This window comes from Camelus dromedarius, chromosome 16 (assembly GCF_036321535.1).
Source record: "Camelus dromedarius isolate mCamDro1 chromosome 16, mCamDro1.pat, whole genome shotgun sequence".
NCBI lineage: Eukaryota > Metazoa > Chordata > Mammalia > Artiodactyla > Camelidae > Camelus > Camelus dromedarius.
Window position 1 is genome coordinate 58032961 of NC_087451.1, and position 14182 is coordinate 58047142.

Consider the following 14182-nt stretch of genomic DNA (forward strand, 5'->3'; position numbering starts at 1 on the left):
GCATTGTGTTGATGTGGAGCTCTTTCTTCTTGTGGGAACTCCATCCAAACTTTAGGTCTAATCAACCATTCGTTGATCATTTATTGAGCACCTGCTGTGTACTGGGCTCTGTTCTGTTCCCTGGGATACTGGGAAAAGTGAGACACAGTTTCTGCCCCTACAGAGCTCACAGGCTGGTGGAGACAGGTACGATAGAGTGCCCTGGACTATGACGGAGGCCAGTAGAGGCTGTGGCTCAGGGTAGTGTCTGCTTCTGCCTGTGGGGAATGGAAGGTGTGTTCAGGGAAGGCTTTTTGGAGGAGATAGCCTTGGAGCTGCCAAATCTGGATATCTGGTGAGACTTTTGCCAGGGGGAAAGATTGGGGAGCGTTATTCCAGGCGTGGGAAACAGCATGAACAAAGGCCGGGCAGATTCAGAGCATGACTTCGTGAGGGAGCTCCAGAGGGTTGGATGTGGCCTTGAGAGAAGGGTTCATGGCAGGGATGGAATGGTGGGAGGACCAGCTGCAGATGCTGGTTGGGTCAGATCAGGCTTTGAGCTAGAGGTGATAAGGCCCTAATAAAGTACAGGAGGAGGTGGTAGAGGCGGCGGGTAGACTGAAAGCAGGAGGGCAGGAAGGAGGGCAGGAAGGGGGCCAGCTAGAAGCTATTACAGGAGTCCAAGAGACACAGTGACAGCTGCTTCCACCAGGCACAAGAAGTGCTCAGAGTCAGGAAGACTTGATGGACTCTTGTATATAAGAGTGGGGAGAAGTGGAATTGTGGGGAGCCTCCTGGGCCTTTGGCTTGGGCTCTTTGCTGACATGGGACCACTGGAGTTGAATTCTGTCTGGATCTGCTATTTGGAGGTACTGGCAAAGGCTGGGTTGCTGAAAGGGCTGGTCCTGGCCTGTGTGAATGGCGCCCCCTGGCGGCTGTAGACTTGGCTCTGGATGCACACCTGGATGGAGAGGAGCTATGAGCAGTTGGGTACATGGAGGTGGTGCCTGGGGCAGAGATCTGGGCTGGGAGTCATCAGGGCAGAGCCATGGGAGGGCAGGATGGCCCAGGGAGAAGGGACAGAGAGAAGGGAGCAGGGGGCTGGGCACGGAACTGTAGTGTTAGCTGCAGCATTTGTGAGCTTGGAGCCCAGCCTGGATGTAGGTCCACACTGTTGCTTGGATGCAGTTGGCCAGATTCACAGCCCTTGGGCCAGGTGTCTGGAGCCTCCTGGGGGAGGGCACATCTCTGCTCTCAGTGCCAGCTTAGCTACCCCCACCCTTCTCCTTTCCAGGACCAGACGAGGGGGGCCCTCCTGGACAACCTTCACGGTGAACTCCATGCCCACACGCAAGCCATGCTGGTACTGGGCCCAGAAGAGGACAAGTTTGAGAATGGGGGCCACGGGGGATTCCTGGAGTCTCAAGGTACGAGCACAAGGGTGGCTGGGGAGTGCCAGGGGAAGGAGAGTGGGACAAACATGGGAAACCAACATGACAAAGTCCACATGATCCTGAGCCCAGAGTCCAAGTGCCAGCCAAGGTGGCAGGACCAGCCGGGGCATTGCAGGTGTTTGCAGAGGGCAGGGGCGTCAGGAAGTGTGAGTGGTCAGAGCAGCCATCGGCGTCTGGTGTCTTCCACATCCTTCTTTGCTCTGTACTGTCTCTGGCCTGGGAGTCTGGTAAGCAGGGACAAGGAAAGAGTTAGTAGCAGGAGAGGAGCCCATGCAAACCGAGAACATGCCTGCTTTCATCTGCCTCTTCCTGTGGTTGGGGAGCCCAGAGCAGGATGGCAGGAGCAAGGACACAGCCGTGGGGGTCTTCAGCCTCCAGTGTGGGAGACTGCGAGGGTTCTTCCAGCTGGCAGGGCAGAGGAGGTCCTGGCCAGGGCTGGTGGGATGGAGTTACAGGCAAGTCCTTGTGGACTTTGCAAAGGGAAGAACTTTGTAACCAGAATGAGCTACTAGAATAAGAAGTGAGCATCCTGTCCCTGGAAGTATTCAAGGGGAGCTTGGACAGACACTTAGCTGACAGGGGGTAAAGAAGAGTGATCACGACGTGCTTGCCAAGGGATTGCTGGTCCACCCAACACTTGCATCCAGCATCTGATTTGAGCCTGGCTGTAATCCTGTCCTGTCGGCAGAACCTGGGCCTTGTTATTTCCGCTCACACATGAGGGGACCTGCTGAGAGAGGCTGGAAGGCTACTTAAAACTGTAACACCTATAGGAGAGGTAGAGCCTTGCTTCAAAGCCAGGTTTTCTCGGTTTTAGGTCAATGTTCTGCTAGATTGCCCGTTGCAGAACGATTTGTAAAGCTACTGTTTGGGGGCGGTGTGTGCAGAGTTAGAGTTAGACCCGCCTGTACTAGAATCCCAGCTCTGTGCGGTCCTGGGCATGGTCTTTGAAGTTTCTGAGCTACAGTTTGCTTATCAGCAACACAGGGACGATCAACAGAACCTCAGCCTGCAGTCGATGGGAGACCTCACTGAAATAAAGCCGGGGAAAGTGCGCGTGGCTGGAACACCAGAAATGCTCCGTAGAAGTGGTTATTGTTGTTCTCATGGAAAGTGAAAGCTTAGCATGTATCATCCCGTCTAAAGCCTCACAGCTGCCCTCTGTGCCCCTAAGGAAGACTGTTGTTATGGGCACAATACTTTTCACATGATAATTCATACCCAATTTTAATAACGACGGGTGTGATTTTACATGTGAGGAAACTAAGTCTCAAAGAGACAAAAGTAATTTGTCCCGAGTCACCCAGTAGACATGGGAGTTGAATTCGGGTCTGCCAGATTCCAAAGCCCGTGTTCTTAACAGCCATGTGACACCGCCTCCTGGTTCCTGACTCAACTAAGATTCCACCCACAATAGCCCGGCCCAGGCAAGCCTGGGGTCCGTCCCTCACTGCCAGGCTGGACCGCAGCGCAGGGCAGGGCTCTGCTGGCCCTAGTGCGGGCCGGCTCCCGAGATGCCTCACGGGGGTGGGGGTAGGAGCTGAACTGCTTGCCTAGACTGATGGCAGATTCCTGGGGCCTCTATTTCAGGCCTGATGGACAGTGGCAGCCAGGGTGAAATAGAAATTGGGAGATCAAGAAGAGACGAGAAGAAAAGGGAGGAAAGAGGGAGCCAGGATGGCTAGCACAGATGAGAGAGGGGTGAATGTGAGACCTGGTAAATTCATAGGCTTTGCCCCACATCGTAGTGAGCCCATCAGACTCCTCCCACATCCTGCAGTCAGTATAATTTGTGTCGGACTTGAGCTGCAGCTGACTAGCTAACATCCTGTTCTATTCTGTAGACAGGTGATGAAGTGTCTGTTGCTTTTAGCTTTGCAGGTTTCTTTCTGTATTTTGGAGTTAATAATTTTGGGGGGATTTCAAATATCTTTATAACCTGGGGAAGCTGGTAGGCAGTGGAAACCATGCCCATGGTGCTCAACGGATAAAATGGCCCAGCAGCTGTGGACTTCAGAGCTCTGCCAGTTGTGATCAGCTTTTTTGCAATGCCCCGCTGGGCACACAAGCTCTCTGGCCCTGTCATTCCCCCTTGTCTCCCAAGCTGAGGAGGCTGGGTGCAGCAGCATGGAGCCCAGCGGCCTAGGGGACTCTGATGTGTGGGCCGTGCCTGTAGCCAGGCCGGTGGTCTGATCCAGCTCAGGAAACCATCTCTAGCTTTGATATTTCTTCACAGGTCACTAGGGCAGTGCTGTGGTGTCACAATTATTGGCATTCCCTTGGAGTTCCTCCCCAGACCTCCAAGGAATTTCTTTTGAAAGTAGGGGTGTGTGAAATGACTCCAGAAGAAAAATTGCATGTTTCATCTCATTGTCAAAGTTCTCATCTCACAGACACAGGGAAACAGAGTTGAGAATTCCTAGAGCTTAAAGCCATCTCTGCCATCTGTCCCCTTGCCCCTGAGACTGTTCTTCCTACACAGCGGTGAACCCTTGTCCTTCTCCTAAGGAGCAGACCCGTCACTGCCCTGGGCTGTGCTGCCTGGCATCTCACACCACTGAGACTAGCTCTCCTTCACAACTTGCTTCAATCCCACTGGCTTTCATTTAAGCTTTTCTCCCATGAGAAACAGAACAGGTGCTTAATGGACATCTAGACCCACTTCTCAAACAGAGGCGCTTGCAGATATAATCTAAATATATATATATATATATATATATATATATATATATATATAAAATTATACAGACTAAACTTACAATTAAAAGACATTTCTATGGAATAAGTAGGTATATTGCAGGTGCTGTCCATGGGGACCACTGGTGGTTGGGAGTCTGTGGACATACTCTTGGAGTCTTGCAAGGAGAGTTTCCTTTATAAAGGAGTGTATACATTACCCACCTTTGAAAAATACCCATTTCTAGACTGTTGTTCTCAAATGCCATTCTCAGCCACTGCCAGCTCTTGAGGAAGTTTGAGTTGGTCCATAATGAAGTGAAAAAGAGTGATGTTACCTGATGTATCCACATGCTATGTACCTAAAACACGTGTGAGCCGAGGTCTAGGAAGCACTGAACGAGCCCTGCCCTCTGACCTCATCATGCAGAAGGGGTGATGGAGGACCAGGGAGGATGAGGCCAGTGTCGTTGGAACTAGGACCACAGTGAGCAGGGGGTTGTCAGGTAAATTTCTCAGGCTCTGAGGGACTGTGATGGTTATGCACTGGTCTGACCTGACCCCTGGTGGCCAGAGAGGGCGCCAGGCTGCAGAAATCCCCCGCAAAGTACCTGCACACAGTAAATGCTTATGATTAACAATCAGAGTAGCCACATTTACGCGTGGTTATCATGTGCTGGGTCCTCTGCTAAGAACTTTCTATGTAAGCTCACCCCATCCCCATGGTGTAGATCTCCTCCATCCCATTTCATCAGTAAGTCTCAGAAAAGCTGCGTGACCTACCAGGGGCACCCAGCTAGTGGGTGGTGGAACAGAGAGCCTGGATAGAAATCCTGGCAGTCAGACCCTGACACCCCATGCTTGTGACCGCTAAGCTGCATTGTCACCTGGCCGTATTATCGAGTGACTGAATGAATGATTAAAGTGAAGTGATGGGAGGGTTTGGCGGTAACTGGAGAGAAACCTCCCTTCCTAGAGCCTCAGGTCATCTCTGAAGGCCTCCAGAACCAGGGAGCATCGTTCTCGTGGTAGGTGGGATCCTCTGGGACCTCCCTTGTCAGGAAGTCCTCCCTTAGGTCGAGTGAGAGCCGCCTCGCTAGGACCACTGCCCCTGGGTCCTGTTCCAGGGCCATGTGGACCTGCAGAACCACCTGACAGAGCGGTCATCACCTCCCAGGTCCATCCCCGCCGAGGCCTCAGCAGTCTTGATTTTAGCCGTTCTTCTCATCCACGCATGCGCTGTGACAAGCTCTTGACCATCCACCATTTCACTCTTTGCCCATGTGCCCTTTGCTCTTCAGTGGCCCTAAGTGGGCTGAGCGGTTCTGTGCCCCCTGGACCCGGCACCTCTGCCAGGCCTGAGCGGGCGTCTCCCCCTCCAGCAGCTGTTCCAGGCTGCGGGTTTGTCTTGACGTCTTAAGCCCCTGAGAGCATGAGGGAGGCTCAATGCGAGGATGAGTGAGAGCTCCTTACCCAGCTCAGTGAGGCGAACGTATTCTACGTTGTGCAAAGCACACTTTGGGATGATGGCAGAAGGGAGACTAGTCTTTAAATATAGATGCACACTTAGCTTCCTGCAAAAAAAGAGTCCACTTGGGGTCAGGCACATGACTGTGTTTAATTCCCATGTGATCCTGCATGGAACACATCATTCCCGTTTTACAGATGAGGAAGCTGTAGCTTAGAGAGGTGGTAGCTAGACCAGGGTCACCCGGGTTTGGGGAGCTGTCCAAGCCTCACTTTCCTTACCTGGGGCATCGGGGATAACAACCTCTGTCCACCTTGCAGGGAGCTGGGGCCCTAACCCCTCAGACTCCCTCTGGCCAGTGTCCTCCCTCACCTCTGCCTGCACGGAGCCACTCTGCCCGCAAGAAGCATGAGACAAAATATGTTAAATTTCCCTGCTAATTGTAGTGATTATAGTGTGGGCCACAGAGAGAGAGAAAGAGAGAGAGACAAAGAGAGAGAGATGGAGTACGTGTGAATGTGTGTGCACCTGCCAAGGGCCATGTCTGCAGACCCCGTCAAGCAGGTGGGGTCATCTGGAGGGGCCAGACTCCAGCCCTCAGGCCACTGTACCCTGCTGTCCCTGCAGAGGGCCATCCGCTTGCACAGCCACTCGAGGAGACCATGGTGAGCAGCCAGAAAACTCAGCACAGTGGGGGCACGTCCCATAACAGCGTGGGGGTCACCTAGACCGCCTTCTCGGTGAGTGCCACAGGCCTGGGGGCAGCATGTGGGTCCCGGGAGGGTCCCTCAGGCTTCAGTGGGGGAGGCTGGGGCCAGGTGACTAGAGCAGGGATGACAGAGGGAAACTGAGGCTGTTCGAGGGGTGAGCCCAGGCCCGGCCCTCTGAAATGGTGCCTCCCTCCCAGGCAGCACCTGGGGTTGGCCCAGACTAGATGCTCTCCTGTCATCCTGTTCTCTGAGTTTGCTCAACAATTGGGCCTCCTTCTCAGGGCCAATCCTGCAAAATAGTCCTGGGATGAGTTTCTCTGCCCCAGGGGCTTAGGACCCGTGACTGTGAGAGTCCTCGCTTTGTTATTATTAATGATAGCAGTAGCTCCCCGCCCCCCTCCCCTTGCTGCACACCGGGCACCGAGCTAGGGAGTTTGTGCACATTATCTCATCCGATCCCATGACAGCTGTCGAGGTAGGTACTCATGGGTTTGTTCTCCATGTTTCATTTGAGGAAAAGGAGGCCCAGAGGGGTTAAGTGACTTGCTACAGGTCCCCCAGCCAAGCGGAAGAGCTGTGGTTTGAATCCAAAGTCTTAGCTCTTAGTCACTGTGTAAACAGTTTCCAGGGAAAGAGCCTGGCAGGTCTGTGGGTTTGAGTCTGGCTTCTCACATCAGGGGTTGGCCAAAGAGGGACCCACAGACTTAGTCCTTTAAAAAGCAAAATGACTATGGATTTGTATAGACTAGTGTTTCCTTTCCTCTCTTTTCTCTTTTCTCTCCTCCCCTCCCCACCACTTCATAGCAGAACACACTCACCATGATACTAACGATTATTATTATAAATGGTCTTGCATCATTCATTTAATTTACCAAAGATTTTGATAGTTATTATCTTGTTCCCCAACGAAGGTCTGTGAAGTGAGCAGGGCAGGGCAATTATCCCCATTCTGTGGATGAGGAGACTGAGGCCCAGAGGGTTTTGTCACTGGCCCAAGGCTGCCCAGCATGTAAATGTCAGAAGTTGGGGCCAGATCAGTGGCGGGGGTGGCTCTAAAGAGTGGCTGTAGGCTCTCGTCTCCCCCTCCTCAGTCTCCCACCCCTCCATGGTCCCCCCGTGTGTGACTAAAGCAGAGCCATGTTCTTGGTGGGCTCCCCCTGCGTGGGCTGCTCTCAGTCTTTCTTATTATTGTGACACCAGCTTGGACCCGTTTCTTTGTGAGCAGTGGGTGGAGAGTCAGGAGCCCTGGGCTCCCCTGCTGGTGATTTGCTCTGTGACCTTGGCCAGATCTCGCCCCTCCACTCAGCTTCTTCATCAGTAAAGCGAGAGGTCAGACCAGGTCTCTCCCAGGGCTCTTGGCTTTGTGGTTCTCAGTCTGTGACCCCTGAGTCACCCTGTCCTTCTAAGTATGCGGGGCTCTCCTTAGGGTGGCCCTGACCCTGTGTTCCACCAAGGATCCTGGTTCTTGGTAGATCATTACCTGGGGCCCCAGGTTCGGCTTAAAACACCAGGCAACAGGCTGCAGGTGGCTTGAGTCTCAGGCTGTCAGCTCCGGTTACGAGATCCCAACCTTCCTGGCTGGCTCACTCTCTTCTGGGATCTCCTCCAGGCCAGCTGGGGGGTTGCAGGAGCTATTTGTGGACCAGAAAAGAGGGTGAGGGGAAGAGGCGCTGGCTTTGGGGTGTCGGGACTCATTCTGGCAGTTTCATCGGCAGCCTCCAGTGGCAGCGGCAACGGTGAAGAACCAGTCGCTGAGCCCCATCAAGCGGAGGTAGGGGCTCTTCCCCCGTCTGCACACGGGATCTGAAGGCCAAGGGGACAGCCGGACACTACAGTAATTGTCCAGTGTGGGGTTCGTCAGCTCCCCCCACTGCTGCACCCACCAGATGCTGACTTTGAGGAGGGCTTCCTTCTGACCCTGGTCCCCACTTCAGGCACCTGAACGTCCCTGTCACCCACTGAGCTCTGTATCCACACAGGCAGATCTGGCTGGTCTGTGCATGGGAGTTCCCAAAATTGTCGCATTTTGACCCAAACTAGAGATGTTGCTTGGATTCTTTTATCTCCCTTTCAATACTTACTCAAGTGTCCGCTCTGATGGACGCCTTCCCTACTTCTACCAGGTGGAGTTCAGCAAACCTTCCTCTGGGCTTCTACACTGTTGTTTCTTTCTTTCATTCTTTTCTTTTTTCTTTCTTTCTTTCTTTTTTTTTTTTTTAAAGCAACTCTCATATGGCATCATACTTAACCTGTTCCTGCTAATGGTTGGTCTTTCTGATCCTTTCATCAATGAGCCCACTTGTGGTTTAATTCGTCCTCCTCTCCTCAGTGACAGTAAGTGCATCCAACAACCCCAAGACCCTGGATGGCGGACACTCTTCTCAGGAGATAAATTCTGACACCTCATCCAATCCCAGCACTCCGGAAATCTGCCCCAACAAGGAGAAGTAAGAGAGTAGGGGTAGGGGAGGGGCTGGCTTTCACTGCCTGGGGCCTTGGGTTGTGTTCTCATCTCCAGGCAAGCTGAGAGCCAGCATCTCTTGCCTTGGGAACTCTCTGGAACACAGAAGCCAACCAGCAGGGGCCTGGGGGCACTGTTGGTGGGCAAGCTCATGTCTGCTAGGCCTGCCTTGCCCTTAGTCCCAAGGAAGTCCTGGGCGGGGCCGGGGTGTGTCTCTATGTGACCAGGGCCTGCCTGTCTTCCTGTTCCCTGCAGAGCCTTAATAAAATTGAAGGAGAATGGCCGAGCCAACATCTCCCGCTTGTCCTCCAGCACCAGCAGCTTCAGCAGCACGGGAGGGGAGGGCGAGGCCATGGAGGAGTGTGACAGTGGAGTTGGTGTGGCCCTGTCCAACCCTGGGGAGTAGGGAGAGGCACCCTGGGCCCAGCCAGACACAGCTTCATCATTAAAATAGCTACTGGGGGTAGAGCCCCACGCAGGCTTTGCAGGTAAAAGAGGAAGCATGGAAACCAGGGGCCTGGACAGCCATCCCCACCCTCTGGGAGCAGTGGTTCAGTGTGGCGGGGTGTGGTCTCCCTGGGAGTGGCACAGGAGCAGCAGCAGGGTCAGGGGCCACACTGAATGGTGTTCCTGCCCTGGGGTTTTGGGCTGGAGAGGAGTGCGGTCAGCCCTGTCTATGGGGCTGGGTCAGGGCACTTCCTCAGGGGCAGGGGGAGAGGCTGGAGCCAGGGTTGGAGGCCACAGAAGGAAAGAGCAGGTCTAAGTTGGGAGAGGGAGGCAGTGGCTGCCCTGGGCCTCTGGGGGGACCTGTCTCAGGCCTGCCAAGGGTGGGGCTGGCCTCGCTCACCTGGCCTCTCTCCCCAGAGCAGCCAGCCATCCATAACCTCGCCCTTCAAGCAGGAGGTGTTTGTCTACAGCGCTTCCCCCAGCAGTGAGAGCCCTAGCCTGGGGGCAGCCGCCACCCCCATCATCATGAGCCAGAGTCCCATGGGTCAGTGGCATCTTGTTTGTGGCATACTCAGTGGGGGTGGGGCAGTGGCCTGACTACTTCTTGGGGCACACATGTCCCAGGGACGCTAAACTGGCCTGTTTCCATTCCAACCCCAAAGTGTTTGGGCCTTCAGCTGTGCCAGCCCGCCGCATCTGTTCATCATCTTTCGGAGGCCTGTGTTCTTATTCCCTCCTTATTTATGGGGAAACTGAGGCTGAGAGCTCAGTGATTTGCTGGAGGAGTTGGGATTGTGTGATTCAAAAACTGAGGCTCTTTCCCCTGACCTCTCGCCCCACCCCATCACCGACCCAGGGCCCCTTGGTCACAGTGACCATCCTAATACAGAGATAGGGGGTGAGAAAGTGATGTGGGTGGATGGAACAGCAGTGGAAAGCCCTGGAAGATCCAGAGACCATGTTCTGGACCCGCACATGGTTCAGTGAGGCTGGAGTACATGGAGGGGATGGATGACAGTGGTTAGAGTAACTGGCTGGGGCCACCACTGGACCCTGGTGAGGATTCTGTATTATCCTGCTGGCAGTGGAAGCCACTGGAGGGTCTTAAGTCTTTGTAGGTTCTTAAGTAGAGAAGACTCATCTGGACGAGAGAGACCGTTTTGGCAGCTGCAGGTGCTTGGCTGAGCAAAAGGATTGCTGGGGAGTGGGCACAGGAAGGGAGATCATGGTGGGTGGTGAGGGGTGATGGGGCCATGGATCTGGGCTGTCTGGGGCAATGGGAGAAGGCATGGATTCAAGGGCGGGCCAGGCTCAGTAGTGGGAGCTCAGGGAAGGCAAGGAGTTGGGGCTTTTCAGGGTTCTGTGATCCCTGCAGTTGGGCAGAGAAGGAGGAGCCAGCTCTGGGGAGAGGGTGAAGGGTTGGAGCCCGAGGGACATCCAAGCGGTTGTGTGCGGTAGACACCAGGGGTGCTGTGGGTGCCTGGAAATCAGAGCTTTGGTCCTGCCCTGGAGGGCAGCCTGGTGCAGGGCAGACTGGAGTCTGGGTCCAAATCCTGGATCTTCCTCTCACTAGTGATGTGCCATTGGGCAAGGTTCTGAGTCTCTCTCTGTGCCTCAGTTTCCCCAAGTGACAAATGGAAGGAGGGGAATAGTTTCTACCTCATGTGGTTGGCTGGTGAAGAGTGAATGCGTTAGCTTATCAGAGACCTAGAACTGTTAACCTAAGTGTTTGTTAAATAACAGAATAAAACAATAGTGTAATCAGTGGTTCTCAACTGGGGGCAGTGCTGCTCCCTAGGGCACATTTGGCAACTTCTGGGGAATTTTTGATTTTCATGGGAAGCGAGTGTGCTGCTGGCATCTACTGGACCGAGGTCAGGGATGCTGCTAAACATCCCACAGGGTACAGGGCAGCCCCCACAATGAAGAGTTATGTGGCCCAAAGTGTCCGTAGGCTGAGGTTGAGGAACTCTAGTCTAGATGACAGAAACAAAGAAAGGGCCAGTGGGCCAACGAGGTGGTTTCAGCCACAATGCCTCTGGGGTTCTCGTGGTGAAGGAATGTTGGCAAAAGAGGACAGTGATGCTGGGGGTACGGGAGGATCACGCTTCACAAGCAAACACGCCCGTGTTAGTGGGGCAGCCCCTGTGGCAGGGCAGCTGTGGGGCTGGGTTCTGATCCCTGTGCAGGGTTGGCAGGCTCACACCTCTCTGAGCCTCAGTTTCCTCATCTGTAAAGCGGGGTAGTAATACAAATTCCCTGATGATTATTTTTTTTTAACAAGGCTTAATTAAACATTGAAGGGGTGAATGAAAGAATCTGTAATCAAGCCTCGGTCCTCCTTGGTTGGTGTTAAATGAATATCAAAATAAATAAGGAAGTTGAGAGTATGACTTGCTGAAGGTCCCCCAGGCAGACAGGGACATGCAACAGGCCTGTAACTCCTGCCCGGTGCTTATTACCACCACCACTTTGCCCGACTCCATGGAGTATTTAATCCTGAGGGGCCACATCTCATCCCCAGCCCCATAGGAGTTGTGCTGGGCACCCTCAGGGCCACGGTGGGCTTGTGGAGATCTGGAAACTCCTCGGTTTTAGGCTGTTCAGCTGCATCTGGGTTGAGACAGGGCTGAGGAGAGGGAGGTGGCCTGGAGGGTCTGGTCTTCCATTATTTCAGGTGCCCTGGTCATTGGTCATTTCACACCTGGGCTCCCTGGGGCCCTGAGGGGGGACTGTAAGGTCACACCAAGAGGTATTCATTAGCACTGAGTGGAACCCTGTGATTCAAGTTCCAAGAGTAAGTCAGCAGCCTCCAGGTGGAGTATACTGAGCTGTAGACCCCTGGGCCAGAAAGCTAAGTGGCCCCCCTGCCAGTGGAGAGCTAGTAAATATTTAACATTTAGCTCTCACCACACACACACAAACACACACAAACACACACGTACCTACGTATATGTTTACTGTAAATTTACTGATGTAAAGGATCTGAAGCACACAACTTATGATAAAATATCTAATATTCTTTACTTATAAATCCCACAGAGCCCATTGGTTCTCAAAAAAGGCTTTTCTTGGCATTTGTCCGACCTCTGTATCTATAGGCAGCAGGAGGTTCCAGATGATGAACACCTGTAGTTCCAGCACGAATGAGGATTGGTTATTATTTTGTCAGTGACGTGAGCAACTTCTTTGCTGAATCAGGTAATAGTTTTCAAATACTGGAAGGGGATTGTCTCAGTTTTTTGTGCCCTTCGCAATGCGGTGGCTAGAGACACAACATATATGTGGCGTAGGGTTGGGAAGAACTACCAGTCAGATAAAATAAAGGATGTAAGTCACCTTAGGAGAATAGGTAATAGTGAGATGTAGTAAATAACTAGGAAGTGATGACTCTGAGAATTTATTACCTTTGATGAATATAATTCATTTCATTGTAAGCTTACCTGTTTTTTAAAATGACTGTGTATAAGAGATTCCTAAAAATTTAAGAGTTGGCTCTCAGGAATCGGGGCAGGTCAGCCAGAGTGCCTAGTGGAGATGAGACCGCCTTCTCCTGGCCTCCCTGTCCACGGCCCCCCTCCGCAGCCCCTGGGTCCCTTGCAGCCCCACCCTCATTTCAAGGGCATTCTTCTTTTTCCTAGACGTCAAAAGCAGAAACTCCCCGAGGTCAAACCTGAAATTCTGCTTTGATAAGCTCAGCCATACCAGCTCCAGTGCGGTAAGGGTCATATCTCCCACATTTCAAACTCCTCTTCCTTCCTGGGGTTGGAGGAAGAGGACGCCTCACACCTCACACGGAGGAGGCCTGGCGTGGGTGTGGGTGGTCAGGTCTGGGGGTGATGCTATCAGTCACCAGCCAACCTTTGCCACTGCTAGTATGTTAGAGCTCCACTCTTGGACACACGCAGATGTGAGTTGGGAAGTGCTGGCTCCTGGGGCCTCATGTCCCTTCCTGGGCTCTCTGGAGAGTTGAGCCCTGAATATACAGAAGCTGCAGTCGGTGGGGATTATGTTGTCTTGTGACTTAAAACTCTCACATGGATTTTTCATGAAACAGTCATTAATGTGTAACGGAATCTTTGCCCGTCCAAGGTGGGTTGAGCGTTTGTCCTGCTGTGGCCACGATGGAAGGTGTGTCACTAAGATCATGGTACCTGGTGGCCTGATACCCTGAGAATGGCCAGAGATCCTGACCTTCGGGGAGGGCCAGTCACCTCTTCCCCAGAACCTCTATGACGGAGCGCGGGTCTGGATGGGGAAGAGGGCAGATGGCCTTGGCTGCGGATGGGAAAGGGTGCCTGATAGGATGGGCCAGACTCACCGAGTCAGTCTCCCTTCTCCGGGGAGCTCATTCCAGCAGGCAGAGGGCAGTAGCCCAGGACCTCACTTCCTCACTCAGTTGGCTCTCTTGCCTCCCTGTTTTGGCAGCCTCTCCTGCCCTGTGTATTTGGCCAGAGTTCTGGGATTAACAATTCCAACCTCCTTAAGTAAGAAAATGTGTTTTGTGCTTTACTCATAGTAGGCCCCCAGAAAATGTTGTAGAAATAGTCACTCTATGCTGCCATCCCCTTCCCCAGTTCAAAATATAATAGTACAAATGATGTGCTGCAGAAAGGAAAAGGACCTAGTACTCGCTAGCAGACAATAAAGCTTACACTTTTCATTAGTAATATATATTCTAATGCACCAGGTTAGCGGTTCAGCTTGGATAAATATAGAGCAGACACTGCAAGGCTTTTTTTTCCCCCAACTGAAGCAGGGTCCCAGAAAGAAAGAATTCTAGACAGAAAGAGCCAATGGGACCCAGAAAGAGGATCCTGAAAACACACCAGTAGTAAGATTTAGAAGAAAAAAGATCCAAAGGAACATCACCCATTAATATGTGTTAATGATGAAAGATGACGAATGTAACAACGGAAGAAGGAAACACGAAAAGGTGAAATGATTAAGTAGGCAAAGAGGTACAGTGATCTGGGCACAAGCAAAT

General features: G+C 52.7%; 1 pseudogene; it reads left to right on the top strand.

The window, feature by feature from the left end:
• The first annotated feature begins 392 nt into the window (after positions 1–392).
• LOC135323130 (rap1 GTPase-activating protein 2-like) lies at positions 393–13296 on the top strand (annotated as a pseudogene).
• Positions 13297–14182: the final 886 nt, after the last annotated feature.